The sequence below is a fragment of the Dromiciops gliroides genome, chromosome 5, assembly GCF_019393635.1.
Source record: "Dromiciops gliroides isolate mDroGli1 chromosome 5, mDroGli1.pri, whole genome shotgun sequence".
Taxonomy (NCBI): Eukaryota; Metazoa; Chordata; class Mammalia; order Microbiotheria; family Microbiotheriidae; genus Dromiciops; species Dromiciops gliroides.
This window is the reverse complement of record NC_057865.1, coordinates 288,136,273-288,142,672: the sequence shown is the minus strand read 5'-3', so window position 1 is coordinate 288,142,672 and position 6,400 is coordinate 288,136,273. Positions and strand designations below refer to the sequence as shown.

At 38.8% G+C, this 6,400-nt stretch overlaps 1 pseudogene; it reads left to right on the top strand.

The window, feature by feature from the left end:
- Positions 1-5,474: 5,474 nt before the first annotated feature.
- LOC122729730 lies at positions 5,475-6,053 on the top strand (annotated as a pseudogene).
- Positions 6,054-6,400: the final 347 nt, after the last annotated feature.

Below are 6,400 nucleotides of genomic sequence, written 5' to 3'. Positions count from 1 at the left end.
TGTGACCCCCATCCCATATCAGGGACCCACTTTTATTTCCCCCTCCAATCCCAGCTCAGCTGACTTCTATCTCAGTAGAAATTCCACTCTGACTCCCACTCTACCTCAGAGATCCCCTGTGACTCCTCCAGCTTAGAGTCCTTTCCTCTTGGACCCTGTTAAGCCCTCTCATCTCAGATCAATTCCCCATCAATTACAGGGATAGTTGGCTTAATTGTCATAAAGCCAATAGTAGAAAATGACATGTACTGCAGTCAAAGAACTGCAACAGGTGGATGTCTATCCCAGGAAAGTTTGAAAAGATGACTTTGGTGTCATTGCATTGAAGCATTATCCTGGCATACCAAATGCCACAGCTTCTAAGTATTTAAAAGAAATGCTGATTGTATTAATATCTAAATATATTGCAAGGCATTCAACAAAATGAAGGTTTCATTTAAATAAAAAGTACTAAAATATAGTAATAGAGGTATATTTATTTACTATGGTCAGAAATAACTATCTAAAGCCAAGAACTAGTATTATTTGTAATGAAGCAATCCTTGGAACTTTTAAAAAATCTCTTTTGGAGAAACAGAGACAGAGACTGAGGAGAGAGAGACAGAGAAGGAGGGAGGGAAGGAGGAAGGGAGGGAGGGATAGAAAATTCTGCTAAATTAACAAGATTCAAAACAAAGATCCAAAAAACAAAGCATTGGCCTCTCCTGTAGATTAATAAGAAATTCCACGAGGAAAAGAAATCCCATTTAAGATAACCAATGGGATTCATTAAATGTCTGGGAATTTTAAAATGCAAGCATAATATTAAGATTCACTAAAATCTATTATTTTCATGTGTTTCATGTAAAAACAAACACTTAATCATTGAAAGGAGAATTAATGTTTTAGCTAGACTATTCCACTATAGGAAAAATGATAATACAACCTAAACTCAAAGCACCTTACAGATTTTAGTGTCACACCAATAAAATTACCAAAGGGAAACTATAGGTCTAAACAAAGTAATAGCTTTCATTTAGAGGAATAATAGGTCAAGAATATAAAGGAATATAAGTAAAATAAGTGTTGGGGTGGCCACTATTAGATCTCAAAACATACTGCAAGGCAACTAATTGTTAATATTACATGAGACAATTTAATTTTTAAAGTTTTTTTAAACAAATATTCACATTAGGCTAAAGTTTGACAAACCCAAGAAAACAAACTGCTTAGAGAAGGGAATATTTAATTAGGCAGAACAAGTAAAGATACTGGAAGGCAGCCTGGGTGAGAAGTAGATTTAGATATTTTTCTTACATGTATCACTGTATGAACTGTAATGAATGGTCTAAATATAAAAAGTCATACTATCAAATACAAATTAGGGAGAGAATGGAGTGGATAGGGAATAGAATTGTGGGAAAGGAATGTTTATCTGACAAATACTTAGAAGAGGTCATAAAAGAAAAATAGACAATCTTGATTGTGTAAAATTTAAAAGCTGTTGCATAATTAAAATCAATGCAGCTAAAGTCAGAGGACAAGATGTGGACTATTGGGGGGGGAAAAGATTTCACATTAAATATTTCTGCCCTCAAAATTTGATATCCAAAAGTCTATACAGATTAAATAAGATGTGCCATTCCCCAGTAGACAAATGGTCAAGTCATGAACAAATAATTTCAAAAGAAAAAAAATGCAAACCATTAATAATAACCAGAAGATTTTTTAAAATTACTCATAATCAGAGAAATACAAGTTAAAACCACTCTGAGGCACCAACTCATGCCTATCAACTTAGCAAATATGCTCAAGACAGGAAAAACTCATTGCTGGAGAGAGCAAGCAGTTTAGTCACAGTCAGTGACACTAGCTGTGAATCAGTTCAACCATTCTGACAAGCAATGTGGAATCATGTGAGAAAAAGTTTCTAAACTCTTCAGATTGAATTGACCCAGTGATGCCCTAGTAAGTCTATTCAAGAAGGTTGTTGGGGGGGAACAGTTTTTTCATAGTGATCTCTCCCCCTCCATATATTCTTCTCTCCTAATAAATCTCTTTTTATTTTACAAGATTTGTGATGAGCCTCTAGCTTCCTTAATCATGTTACAGCTTACATTTTCTAGTTCTACTAAGAGAAAATAATTCAGGATAAAGGGACTTTCTACACCAGGGGTGAGCTGTAAAGAGAATAAGGAATACTTCCTCTTTCACAGAACTTTTCCAACATTTAAAATTCCTCAATTATGTTCCCTCTTCCCCCCAACTCCCAATCTTTTCTATCTTTTGACCATGCAAACTCCAGAGGAGAAAACAATTTGGAGCTCTCCTTGGCTTTGGATCAGGGCCATGCTAAAGTCCCCTAAAATGGAGTCAGAGGAAATTGTGAAGGAACTATTCTTATCGGGAATTCTGGGTAAGAAGACTCCATCTACAGTTACAATGGAGACACACACACAGAGGCAATTAGGGTTAAGTAACTTGCCAGGGTCACACAGCTAGTAAGTGTTAAGTGTCTGAGGCTGGATTTGAATTCAGGTACCTCCTGAATCAGGGCTGGTGCTCTATCCACTGTGCCACCCTAGATGTCCCTCAAAATCATCTTGTTAACAGCAAAAAATCAGAAAATGCCTGTCCTGATTTTCCCTCAGCCTTCCCTTCTCATTTTTCCCCTAGGTTTCCTCTCCTACAGCTAACCTTCTCCAGCTCAAGCCAAAAAACAAAACAAAACAAACAAAAAAACCCCACAAACAAACAAACCACAACATGTTCTACCTCTTCTGGAGTGGAGAAGCCAGACATCTGACAAAGTCGGGACCCAGAGAGAATGAATGACTTAGAACTTCCTATTTCTCTGATACTTAATCCCCTGACTTGGGGCAGTTTGGAAACCGGTAGGCTGGAGGAGAAAGGAGGAAGTATTTTACAGAAACCTTATTTCTGAACTCTTTTGGGGGGGGGCAGGTAATCATTGTAGAATTCTTAAATAAAGGGAAAAGCAAAGGTTTGGGTTTTTTTTTTTTTTTAGCAATTGCTGTCTGTCTTTTTTTCCTCTTTTTTGTTTTTGTTTTATTCATAAAAGTATTCTTTTCCAGTGACATGTAAAAATAGTTTTCAACATTTGTTTTCATAAGATTTTGAGTTCCAAATTTTTCTCCCTCCCTCCCCCTCCCCAAAACAGAAAGCAATCTAATATAGATTATATATGTACATTCACATTAAACATTTCTCCATTAGTCATGTTGTGAAAGAAGAATCGGAATAAAAGGGAAAACCTCAAAAAACAAAAACAAAAAAGTAGAAACAGTATGGTTCAATTTGCATTCAGAATCCACAGTTCTTTTTCATGGGTGTGAAGAACATTTCCAATCATGAGTTCTTTGGAATTGTCTTGAATCATTGCACTGCTGAGAAGAGCCAAGTCTATCACAGTGGATCATCACACGATGTTGATGTTATTGTGTACAGTGTTCTAGTTCTACTCACTTCACTAAGCATCAGTACACTTAAGTCTTAAGGTTTTTCTGAAATCTGCCTGCTCATCACTTCTTATAGCACAACAGTATTCCATTACATTCATGTACCACAACTTGTTCAGCTATTCCCCAACTGATGGGCATTCCCTCCATTTCCAATTCTTTACCACCATAAAGAGAGCTGCTAGAACTATTTTTGTACATGTGGGTCCTTTTCCCTTTTCTATGATCTCTTTGGGATACAAACCTAGTAGTGGTAACACTGGGTAAAAGGGTATGCTGTCTTTAATTTGTTCTTTTTCTCGAAGCTATGGCAAAAGTTGGGTTTTCAAAATCACCAATATCTATCAGTATGTCTGACTATCTGGCACTCATTTTGAGGCAGTGTCTATCAAGGAATACTAGGGCCAAGGGGAATGTGATAGAATTTTGCTACTAATATTTACTGACTGTATGACCCTGATCAAGTCTCTTAGCTTTCTGAGCATCAATTTCCACATCTGCAGAATGGGAATGAATGCTATCTACTCTGCCTTTCTCTAAGGCTGTCTCGAGAATCAAAAACATAAATGGATTTGAATATGACTTATAAAAATGAAGCACTCTACAATTTGGAGGTGGAGGAGACAATCAGACATGTGATTTCAAATATGGAAATTCCCTCTTCCAGTGCAGGTCTCAGCAATTTATAGTCTTACAGAGTTGTTAAGGGCACTGAACAGTGGTGATTTGCCTAAGATCATGCAGTCAGGGTGTGACTCTAAGGTCAACTCTATCCACTATACTCTCCTTGCCTCTTGCTTTTAAAAATGAAACTAATTTTAAATGTAATTTTTAAAAAACCCACTAAAGAAAATAAATGCCACATCAATCCTCTATGATCCTGTCAAGATACCCCATGGTCTGGATGGGAAACATGGCAGCATCTCCAGTATTCCAAGATGGAGTCATTGGGAAGGAGAGTTGACTCCAATCTTCAGCTGTGCTCTGACCAGCACAGGGGAGGCCAGGACTGTTCTCCCCTCTCATTGCCCACCCCAAAGGCTTCAAACATAGAGGCTAACTTGGGGTCCAGGTTGGCTCAAAGTGAATACTGTTCCCCCTTCTAAGCAATCACAGACCAGCACTGTAATAATTCCTTCTAGAGTTTCATCATAAACCAAAGTCGAGCTCACTGGCCTATTGTTGGAAGAGCCAACTCCTCCATGTTTGAGACTCAGGACAGTACATGCGTATCTCTTATACTGTAGCATCCTGACATTCTGGCCTAAATCCTGGGTTGAGCATTCTCTGTAATATGTTAAACATAGACTATGATGGCTTTCAATGAGCTTTCAAGGTTTTGATGAGGTACTGAGTTTTCCTTAAGACCTTCTAGTCTCTCAGAGTCTCTCAAGTCTCTAGAGTATCTTAGGGCAGTTTGGGTCCCCCACCCAAGCTTTCCTTCAGATGAAGGCTAGGGAATCAGTAGACCCGAAGCTTCCCTTCCAGGTCTTGCTATTTCCTGTGTGATCCTTGAATATCCCTCTTTTACTGTAAGAAATTGCAGACTAACAGAGAGAAACTTGGAAAGACAGGGTGAAATGAACTGAACCAAGAAAACAATAAAACACAATGATTATAGCAATGTGAATGATAAGAATAATAGTACCAAAGAAAAGAAATACTGAGACATCATAATCACCAGCTTGTTCCTGAAGAAGAGATGAGAAAATTCACTTTCCTATTTTTAGAAATAATCAGGGATATTTGGGGGACTTAAGGTGATGTCAAAACAAAAGACACTCAACAAAAATGTTTAAAAGAAAGAAAAAACCTGCATTCCATTTCTAGACATGTTTCCTCATTTGTCAAACAAGCAAGCTGAGCTAGGTGAGCTTCCAACTTTGACTTTCTCTGGCTTTAAGACTGAAGGCTCCCCTCCACCCAGAAGAGCTTCAATTTCTCCGTCCAGTAGTTCCAGCATGCTTCCCTCTTGACGCTCCCATTGTAAAGTGTGCCACCCTTCCTCAGAAGACCATGCAGAAAGCCTCATGCCTAAAGCAGGAGTTGCAGATGTTGGCCACCAAGCCACCCCCCAGGAATCACTTGGATGGATGGATGATCTCCAAGCTCAGATTTTGGGTGGGACCAACACACCATATGAAAAGGGAATTTTTCAAGCTCGAATTCCTCCCTTCCTAAGAGGTACCCATTTGAGTCTCCAAAGATCCACTTTTTTACTCCTATCTATCATCCTAACATTGACTCCTGCAGGGCGGATCTGCCAGGATGTCCTCAAACTTCCCCTGAAGGAGCTTGGTGGCCATCCCTGAACATTTCCACGTGTTGCCTTCCATCCAGCTGCTCATGGTGGAACCCAACCCTGATGACCCTCTCATGGCTGCTATATCCTCAGAGTTTAAGTACAACAAGCCAACCTTCCTCAAGAACGCCAGAGAGTGGGACAGAGAAGCATGCTCATCAGAGGCTAGAGGCAGAAGAGGACAAGGAGGTGGAAGAGTCTACCAGAACCCATAATCCCCAAAATTTGCAGAAGCACCCCAGAAAAGAAAAGGCTCCAAGCAGGGGGGACTGGAGAAAAGACTTTGTCCCTGATGCTTAGGGATCCCATCAAGAGCCGTCGAAGTTGATAGCATTCCACTTCTGTCAAGGGTTCTCATTGTGCTGCATCCTTTTGAATGTTTTTCTTGGTCTTTGATGAGAAGAGAATGGTTTTTCCCTTATAAAACAGACCTTGTATATTTGTGTATACTACAGTAGAATAATTCTCTGAATGTAATTTGTTTTATTTATTTTGTACATATGTATTTTGAAACCCTTTCACCTGAAAAATAAATAATCATTTAACATTGAAAAAAAAAAGACTGAAGGCTTCATTGGAACCAGTTTCTCATTTTCCTGTGGCAGGGCTCTGACACCTTCCACACTCCATTGTATCATCC